This window comes from Carcharhinus amblyrhynchos, chromosome 12 (assembly GCF_965287045.1).
Source record: "Carcharhinus amblyrhynchos chromosome 12, sCarAmb.v2.hapA, whole genome shotgun sequence".
NCBI lineage: Eukaryota > Metazoa > Chordata > Chondrichthyes > Carcharhiniformes > Carcharhinidae > Carcharhinus > Carcharhinus amblyrhynchos.
The window spans coordinates 88,941,418-88,951,486 of NC_137335.1; positions in this window are offsets into that span (position 1 = coordinate 88,941,418).

Here is a 10,069-nt window from a genome sequence, read left to right on the forward strand (position 1 = left end):
ACTCCGCTCTGTCCTGGCTCCATGTCCAGGTCCAAATCCCTGATCACAGCAATGATTGGAAAGGTCCTTTTGCTTCATCGCTGAAGCTAACTTTGAAAAAATATTCGGATTGCAGGCCAGAGAATCCAATTCCAATCTTTAATCTCTGAGCTGACAATGAGCGCCTAACAACATGAAGCAAGCTTTAAATCTCACCAATCCCACTCTCAACCTCACCCATACTCATCACAATCCATATCCATCCTTTGTACAAATGTAGAATTTTAAATTAACTTTAATTTAATTGTTTGCCATGTTTTTAACAATGTAATCTCCCCATACAGACTCACTGAACAAACATCCCGACAGACACATGTGTGCACACTGACCCTCCAAAACACCCATCCAGATGACACCCCCCTGAAACACCCCCTCTACCGAGACGCCCCCTCCCAAGTTTCACCCCCTGAGATCCCCCCTGAAATTCCCCTTTCAGATCCCCCCGAGATTTCCCCTCCCCCACTGAGATATTCCCCTCCCCCACTGAGATATCCCCTCCCCCGCTGAGATATTCCCCTCCCCCACTGAGATATCCCCTCCCCCGCTGAGATATTCCCCTCCCCCACTGAGATATCCCCTCCCCCGCTGAGATATTCCCCTCCTCCACTGAGATATCCCCTCCCCCACTGAGATATTCCCCTCCTCCACTGAGATATCCCCCTCCCCCGCTGAGATATCCCCTCCCCCACTGAGATATTCCCCTCCTCCACTGAGATATCCCCTCCCCCGCTGAGATATCCCCTCCCCCGCTGAGATATCCCCTCCCCCGCTGAGATATCCCCCTCCCCCGCTGAGATATCCCCCTCCCCCGCTGAGATATCCCCCTCCCCCGCTGAGATATCCCCCTCCCCCGCTGAGATATCCCCCTCCCCCGCTGAGATATCCCCCTCCCCCGCTGAGATATCCCCCTCCCCCGCTGAGATATCCCCCTCCCCCGCTGAGATATCCCCCTCCCCCGCTGAGATATCCCCCTCCCCCGCTGAGATATCCCCCTCCCCCGCTGAGATATCCCCCTCCCCCGCTGAGATATCCCCCTCCCCCGCTGAGATATCCCCCTCCCCCGCTGAGATTCCCCCCTCCCCCGCTGAGATTCCCCCCTCCCCCGCTGAGATTCCCCCCTCCCCCGCTGAGATTCCCCCCTCCCCCGCTGAGATTCCCCCCTCCCCCGCTGAGATTCCCCCCTCCCCCGCTGAGATTCCCCCCTCCCCCGCTGAGATTCCCCCCTCCCCCGCTGAGATTCCCCCCTCCCCCGCTGAGATATCCCCCACCCCCGCTGAGATTCCCCCCTCCCCCGCTGAGATTCCCCCCTCCCCCGCTGAGATTCCCCCCTCCCCCGCTGAGATTCCCCCCTCCCCCGCTGAGATTCCCCCCTCCCCCGCTGAGATTCCCCCCTCCCCCGCTGAGATTCCCCCCTCCCCCGCTGAGATTCCCCCCTCCCCGGCTGAGATTCCCCCCTCCCCCACTGAGATGCCCCTCCCCCCGCTGAGATGCCCCTCCCCCACTGAGATCCCCACTGAGATTCGCCCCCCCCCACTGAGATGATCCCCCCCCACTGAGATGATCGCGCCCCTCCCCCTCTGAGGTTCCCCCCGAACTGAGAGTCCCCACCCCACTGAGAGGCCCCCTACTGAAAGTCCCAACTCGTTCCCCGCCCCCCCACAATTGAAACCACCCCTCCTCACTCGCCTCTCCACACACCCACACACACACGGTTCAAACTAAGCACCTGGCCACATACCCACACGGATACACACATCTACCCTTTAACACGAGCTGACACATGCCCGTGTACCCATGGACTCCGACACTGGGTTGGATTGTCAGTCCAGAGTTGGCTGGACTCTTTGCAGATGCTGATTCCTCGCTCTGTCTCCTCGCTGTGTCTCCTCGCTGTGTCTCCTCGCTCTGTCTCCTCGCTCTGTCTCCTCGCTCTGACTCCTCGCTCTGTCTCCTCGCTCTGACTCCTCGCTCTGTCTCCTCGCTCTGACTCCTCGCTGTGTCTCCTCGCTGTGTCTCCTCGCTGTGTCTCCTCGCTGTGTCTCCTCGCTGTGTCTCCTCGCTCTGTCTCCTCGCTCTGATTCCTCGCTGTGTCTCCTCACTCTGTCTCCTCGCTCTGTCTCCTCACTGTGTCTCCTCGCTCTGTCTCCTCGCTCTGTCTCCTCGCTCTGTCTCCTCGCTGTGTCTCCTCGCTGTGTCTCCTCGCTGTGTCTCCTCGCTCTGACTCCTCGCTCTGTCTCCTCGCTCTGTCTCCTCGCTCTGTCTCCTCGCTGTGTCTCCTCGCTGTGTCTCCTCGCTGTGTCTCCTCGCTCTGTCTCCTCGCTCTGTCTCCTCGCTGTGTCTCCTCGCTCTGTCTCCTCGCTGTGTCTCCTCGCTGTGTCTCCTCGCTGTGTCTCCTCGCTCTGATTCCTCGCTGTGTCTCCTCGCTCTGTCTCCTCACTGTGTCTCCTCGCTCTGTCTCCTCGCTCTGTCTCCTCGCTCTGACTCCTCGCTGTGTCTCCTCGCTCTGACTCCTCGCTGTGTCTCCTCGCTGTGTCTCCTCGCTGTGTCTCCACGCTCTGACTCCTCGCTGTGTCTCCTCGCTCTGTCTCCTCGCTCTGTCTCCTCGCTCTGTCTCCTCGCTCTGACTCCTCGCTGTGTCTCCTCGCTCTGTCTCCTCGCTGTGTCTCCTCGCTGTGTCTCCTCGCTCTGACTCCTCGCTGTGTCTCCTCGCTCTGTCTCCTCGCTCTGTCTCCTCGCTGTGTCTCCTCGCTCTGTCTCCTCGCTCTGACTCCTCGCTCTGACTCCTCGCTGTGTCTCCTCGCTGTGTCTCCTCGCTGTGTCTCCTCGCTCTGTCTCCTCGCTCTGTCTCCTCGCTGTGTCTCCTCGCTGTGTCTCCTCGTTCTGTCTCCTCGCTCTGACTCCTCGCTCTGACTCCTCGCTCTGTCTCCTCGCTGTGTCTCCTCGCTGTGTCTCCTCGCTGTGTCTCCTCGCTGTGTCTCCTCGCTCTGTCTCCTCGCTGTGTCTCCTCGCTGTGTCTCCTCGCTGTGTCTCCTCGCTGTGTCTCCTCGCTCTGTCTCCTCGCTCTGTCTCCTCGCTGTGTCTCCTCGCTCTGTCTCCTCGCTCTGACTCCTCGCTCTGTCTCCTCGCTGTGTCTCCTCGCTCTGTCTCCTCGCTGTGTCTCCTCGCTCTGACTCCTCGCTGTGTCTCCTCGCTGTGTCTCCTCGCTGTGTCTCCTCGCTCTGACTCCTGGCTCTGACTCCTCGCTGTGTCTCCTCGCTCTGTCTCCTCACTCTGTCTCCTCGCTCTGTCTCCTCGCTCTGACTCCTCGCTCTGTCTCCTCGCTGTGTCTCCTCGCTCTGTCTCCTCGCTGTGTCTCCTCGCTCTGACTCCTCGCTGTGTCTCCTCGCTGTGTCTCCTCGCTGTGTCTCCTCGCTGTGTCTCCTCGCTCTGACTCCTGGCTCTGTCTCCTCGCTGTGTCTCCTCGCTCTGACTCCTCGCTCTGACTCCTCGCTCTGTCTCCTCGCTGTGTCTCCTCGCTCTGTCTCCTCGCTCTGTCTCCTCGCTCTGACTCCTCGCTCTGACTCCTCGCTCTGACTCCTCGCTCTGTCTCCTCGCTGTGTCTCCTCGCTCTGACTCCTCGCTGTGTCTCCTCGCTCTGACTCCTCGCTGTGTCTCCTCGCTGTGTCTCCTCGCTCTGACTCCTCGCTCTGACTCCTCGCTCTGTCTCCTCGCTGTGTCTCCTCGCTGTGTCTCCTCGCTGTGTCTCCTCGCTCTGACTCCTCGCTCTGACTCCTCGCTCTGTCTCCTCGCTCTGTCTCCTCGCTGTGTCTCCTCGCTGTGTCTCCTCGCTCTGTCTCCTCGCTGTGTCTCCTCGCTCTGACTCCTCGCTCTGTCTCCTCGCTGTGTCTCCTCGCTGTGTCTCCTCGCTCTGTCTCCTCGCTCTGTCTCCTCGCTGTGTCTCCTCGCTGTGTCTCCTCGCTGTGTCTCCTCGCTGTGTCTCCTCGCTGTGTCTCCTCGCTCTGACTCCTCGCTCTGACTCCTCGCTGTGTCACCTCGCTGTGTCTCCTCGCTGTGTCTCCTCGCTCTGACTCCTCGCTCTGACTCCTCGCTCTGACTCCTCGCTCTGTCTCCTCGCTCTGACTCCTCGCTGTGACTCCTCGCTCTGACTCCTCGCTCTGACTCCTCGCTGTGTCTCCTCGCTCTGACTCCTCGCTGTGTCTCCTCGCTCTGTCTCCTCGCTCTGTCTCCTCGCTCTGTCTCCTCGCTCTGTCTCCTCGCTCTGACTCCTCGCTGTGTCTCCTCGCTGTGTCTCCTCGCTCTGTCTCCTCGCTCTGACTCCTCGCTGTGTCTCCTCGCTCTGACTCCTCGCTCTGTCTCCTCGCTCTGTCTCCTCACTCTGTCTCCTCGCTCTGTCTCCTCACTCTGACTCCTCGCTCTGTCTCCTCGCTCTGACTCCTCGCTGTGTCTCCTCGCTCTGTCTCCTCGCTCTGACTCCTCGCTCTGACTCCTCGCTCTGTCTCCTCGCTCTGTCTCCTCGCTCTGACTCCTCGCTGTGACTCCTCGCTCTGTCTCCTCGCTCTGTCTCCTCGCTCTGTCTCCTCGCTGTGACTCCTCGCTCTGTCTCCTCGCTCTGTCTCCTCGCTCTGTCTCCTCGCTCTGTCTCCTCGCTCTGACTCCTCGCTCTGACTCCTCGCTCTGTCTCCTCGCTCTGACTCCTCGCTCTGACTCCTCGCTGTGTCTCCTCGCTCTGTCTCCTCGCTCTGTCTCCTCGCTCTGACTCCTCGCTGTGTCTCCTCGCTGTGTCTCCTCGCTGTGTCTCCTCGCTGTGTCTCCTCGCTCTGTCTCCTCGCTCTGTCTCCTCGCTCTGACTCCTCGCTCTGACTCCTCGCTGTGTCTCCTCGCTCTGAGTCCTCGCTCTGTCTCCTCGCTCTGTCTCCTCGCTCTGACTCCTCGCTCTGACTCCTCGCTCTGTCTCCTCGCTCTGTCTCCTCGGTCTGACTCCTCACTCTGACTCCTCGCTGTGTCTCCTCGCTGTGTCTCCTCGCTGTGTCTCCTCGCTCTGAGTCCTCGCTCTGTCTCCTCGCTCTGTGTCCTCGCTCTGTGTCCTCGCTCTGTGTCCTCGCTCTGTGTCCTCGCTCTGTCTCCTCGCTCTGTGTCCTCGCTCTGTCTCCTCGCTGTGTCTCCTCGCTCTGTCTCCTCGCTCTGACTCCTCGCTGTGTCTCCTCGCTGTGTCTCCTCGCTCTGTGTCCTCGCTCTGTCTCCTCGCTCTGACTCCTCGCTCTGTCTCCTCGCTCTGTCTCCTCGCTGTGTCTCCTCGCTGTGTCTCCTCGCTGTGTCTCCTCGCTCTGACTCCTCGCTCTGTCTCCTCGCTGTGTCTCCTCGCTGTGTCTCCTCGCTGTGTCTCCTCGCTGTGTCTCCTCGCTCTGAGTCCTCGCTCTGTCTCCTCGCTCTGTCTCCTCGCTCTGACTCCTCGCTGTGTCTCCTCGCTGTGTCTCCTCGCTCTGTCTCCTCGCTCTGTCTCCTCGCTCTGACTCCTCGCTGTGTCTCCTCGCTGTGTCTCCTCGCTCTGACTCCTCGCTGTGTCTCCTCGCTGTGTCTCCTCGCTCTGTCTCCTCGCTCTGTCTCCTCGCTCTGTCTCCTCGCTCTGACTCCTCGCTGTGTCTCCTCGCTCTGACTCCTCGCTCTGACTCCTCGCTGTGTCTCCTCGCTGTGTCTCCTCGCTCTGACTCCTCGCTCTGACTCCTCGCTCTGTCTCCTCGCTCTGTCTCCTCGCTCTGACTCCTCGCTCTGACTCCTCGCTCTGTCTCCTCGCTCTGTCTCCTCGCTGTGTCTCCTCGCTGTGTCTCCTCGCTGTGTCTCCTCGCTGTGTCTCCTCGCTCTGTCTCCTCGCTCTGTCTCCTCGCTCTGACTCCTCGCTCTGACTCCTCGCTGTGACTCCTCGCTCTGTCTCCTCGCTCTGTCTCCTCGCTCTGTCTCCTCGCTCTGACTCCTCGCTCTGTCTCCTCGCTCTGACTTCTCACTCTGACTCCTCGCTCTGTCTCCTCGCTGTGTCTCCTCGCTGTGTCTCCTCGCTGTGTCTCCTCGCTGTGTCTCCTCGCTCTGTCTCCTCGCTCTGTCTCCTCGCTCTGTCTCCTCGCTCTGTCTCCTCGCTCTGTGTCCTCGCTCTGTGTCCTCGCTCTGTGTCCTCGCTCTGTCTCCTCGCTCTGTCTCCTCGCTCTGACTCCTCGCTGTGTCTCCTCGCTCTGTGTCCTCGCTCTGTGTCCTCGCTGTGTCTCCTCGCTGTGTCTCCTCGCTCTGTGTCCTCGCTCTGTCTCCTCGCTCTGACTCCTCGCTCTGACTCCTCGCTGTGTCTCCTCGCTCTGTCTCCTCGCTCTGTCTCCTCGCTGTGTCTCCTCGCTCTGTGTCCTCGCTCTGTCTCCTCGCTCTGACTCCTCGCTGTGTCTCCTCGCTCTGTGTCCTCGCTCTGTGTCCTCGCTCTGTGTCCTCGCTCTGTGTCCTCGCTCTGTGTCCTCGCTCTGTGTCCTCGCTCTGTGTCCTCGCTCTGTGTCCTCGCTCTGTCTCCTCGCTCTGTCTCCTCGCTCTGTCTCCTCGCTCTGTGTCCTCGCTGTGTCTCCTCGCTGTGTCTCCTCGCTCTGTCTCCTCGCTCTGACTCCTCGCTCTGTCTCCTCGCTGTGTCTCCTCGCTCTGTCTCCTCGCTCTGACTCCTCGCTGTGTCTCCTCGCTCTGAGTCCTCGCTCTGTCTCCTCGCTCTGTGTCCTCGCTCTGTCTCCTCGCTGTGTCTCCTCGCTCTGTCTCCTCGCTCTGACTCCTCACTCTGTCTCCTCGCTGTGTCTCCTCGCTCTGTCTCCTCGCTGTGTCTCCTCGCTCTGTCTCCTCGCTCTGACTCCTCGCTCTGTCTCCTCGCTGTGTCTCCTCGCTGTGTCTCCTCGCTGTGTCTCCTCGCTGTGTCTCCTCGCTCTGTCTCCTCGCTCTGTCTCCTCGCTCTGTCTCCTCGCTGTGTCTCCTCGCTCTGTGTCCTCGCTCTGTCTCCTCGCTCTGACTCCTCGCTGTGTCTCCTCGCTGTGTCTCCTCGCTGTGTCTCCTCGCTCTGTCTCCTCGCTCTGTCTCCTCGCTCTGTCTCCTCGCTCTGTCTCCTCGCTCTGTCTCCTCGCTGTGTCTCCTCGCTGTGTCTCCTCGCTGTGTCTCCTCGCTGTGTCTCCTCGCTGTGTCTCCTCGCTCTGACTCCTCGCTCTGTCTCCTCGCTCTGTCTCCTCGCTCTGTCTCCTCGCTCTGACTCCTCGCTCTGACTCCTCGCTGTGTCTCCTCGCTGTGTCTCCTCGCTCTGACTCCTCGCTGTGTCTCCTCGCTCTGACTCCTCGCTCTGACTCCTCGCTGTGTCTCCCCTCGCTGTGTCTCCTCGCTGTGTCTCCTCGCTCTGTCTCCTCGCTCTGTCTCCTCGCTGTGTCTCCTCGCTCTGACTCCTCGCTGTGTCTCCTCGCTCTGTCTCCTCGCTCTGTCTCCTCGCTGTGTCTCCTCGCTCTGACTCCTCGCTCTGTCTCCTCGCTGTGTCTCCTCGCTCTGACTCCTCGCTGTGTCTCCTCGCTCTGTCTCCTCGCTCTGTCTCCTCGCTGTGTCTCCTCGCTCTGACTCCTCGCTGTGTCTCCTCGCTCTGTCTCCTCGCTCTGTCTCCTCGCTGTGTCTCCTCGCTCTGTCTCCTCGCTGTGTCTCCTCGCTGTGTCTCCTCGCTGTGTCTCCTCGCTGTGTCTCCTCGCTGTGTCTCCTCGCTCTGACTCCTCGCTGTGTCTCCTCGCTGTGTCTCCTCGCTCTGACTCCTCGCTCTGTCTCCTCGCTCTGTCTCCTCGCTGTGTCTCCTCGCTGTGTCTCCTCGCTCTGTCTCCTCGCTGTGTCTCCTCGCTCTGTCTCCTCGCTGTGTCTCCTCGCTCTGACTCCTCGCTGTGTCTCCCTCGCTCTGTCTCCTCGCTCTGTCTCCTCGCTCTGTCTCCTCGCTCTGTCTCCTCGCTCTGTCTCCTCGCTGTGTCTCCTCGCTCTGTCTCTCGCTGTGTCTCCTCGCTCTGTCTCCTCGCTCTGTCTCCTCGCTCTGACTCCTCGCTGTGTCTCCTCGCTGTGTCTCCTCGCTCTGACTCCTCGCTCTGTCTCCTCGCTCTGTCTCCTCGCTGTGTCTCCTCGCTGTGTCTCCTCGCTGTGTCTCCTCGCTGTGTCTCCTCGCTGTGTCTCCTCGCTGTGTCTCCTCGCTGTGTCTCCTCGCTGTGTCTCCTCGCTCTGACTCCTCGCTGTGTCTCCTCGCTCTGTCTCCTCGCTCTGTCTCCTCGCTGTGTCTCCTCGCTGTGTCTCCTCGCTGTGTCTCCTCGCTGTGTCTCCTCGCTGTGTCTCCTCGCTCTGTCTCCTCGCTGTGTCTCCTCGCTTGACTCCTCGCTGTGTCTCCTCGCTCTGTCTCCTCGCTCTGTCTCCTCGCTCTGTCTCCTCGCTGTGTCTCCTCGCTCTGAGTCCTCGCTCTGTCTCCTCGCTCTGTCTCCTCGCTCTGACTCCTCGCTCTGTCTCCTCGCTCTGTCTCCTCGCTGTGTCTCCTCGCTGTGTCTCCTCGCTGTGTCTCCTCGCTCTGTCTCCTCGCTGTGTCTCCTCGCTGTGTCTCCTCGCTCTGTCTCCTCGCTCTGTCTCCTCGCTCTGACTCCTCGCTCTGTCTCCTCCTCTGTCTCCTCGCTCTGACTCCTCGCTGTGTCTCCTCGCTCTGTCTCCTCGCTGTGTCTCCTCGCTGTGTCTCCTCGCTCTGACTCCTCGCTCTGACTCCTCGCTCTGTCTCCTCGCTCTGTCTCCTCGCTCTGTCTCCTCGCTCTGTCTCCTCGCTCTGTCTCCTCGCTGTGTCTCCTCGCTCTGACTCCTCGCTCTGTCTCCTCGCTGTGTCTCCTCGCTCTGACTCCTCGCTGTGTCTCCTCGCTCTGTCTCCTCGCTCTGTCTCCTCGCTGTGTCTCCTCGCTGTGTCTCCTCGCTGTGTCTCCTCGCTGTGTCTCCTCGCTCTGTCTCCTCGCTGTGTCTCCTCGCTCTGACTCCTCGCTGTGTCTCCTCGCTCTGTCTCCTCGCTCTGTCTCCTCGCTCTGTCTCCTCGCTGTGTCTCCTCGCTGTGTCTCCTCGCTCTGACTCCTCGCTCTGACTCCTCGCTCTGTCTCCTCGCTGTGTCTCCTCGCTGTGTCTCCTCGCTGTGTCTCCTCGCTGTGTCTCCTCGCTGTGTCTCCTCGCTCTGACTCCTCGCTGTGTCTCCTCGCTGTGTCTCCTCGCTGTGTCTCCTCGCTCTGTCTCCTCGCTGTGTCTCCTCGCTCTGACTCCTCGCTGTGTCTCCTCGCTCTGACTCCTCGCTCTGTCTCCTCGCTGTGTCTCCTCGCTGTGTCTCCTCGCTCTGACTCCTCGCTGTGTCTCCTCGCTGTGTCTCCTCGCTGTGTCTCCTCGCTCTGACTCCTCGCTGTGTCTCCTCGCTGTGTCTCCTCGCTGTGTCTCCTCGCTGTGTCTCCTCGCTCTGACTCCTCGCTGTGTCTCCTCGCTGTGTCTCCTCGCTGTGTCTCCTCGCTGTGTCTCCTCGCTCTGAGTCCTCGCTCTGTCTCCTCGCTCTGTCTCCTCGCTCTGACTCCTCGCTCTGACTCCTCGCTGTGTCTCCTCGCTGTGTCTCCTCGCTCTGTCTCCTCGCTCTGTCTCCTCGCTCTGACTCCTCGCTGTGTCTCCTCGCTGTGTCTCCTCGCTGTGTCTCCTCGCTGTGTCTCCTCGCTGTGTCTCCTCGCTGTGTCTCCTCGCTGTGTCTCCTCGCTGTGTCTCCTCGCTCTGACTCCTCGCTGTGTCTCCTCGCTCTGACTCCTCGCTCTGTCTCCTCGCTGTGTCTCCTCGCTCTGTCTCCTCGCTGTGTCTCCTCGCTGTGTCTCCTCGCTGTGTCTCCTCGCTCTGTCTCCTCGCTGTGTCTCCTCGCTGTGTCTCCTCGCTGTGTCTCCTCGCTGTGTCTCCTCGCTCTGACTCCTCGCTGTGTCTCCTCGCTGTGTCTCCTCGCTCTGTCTCCTCGCTCTGTCTCCTCGCT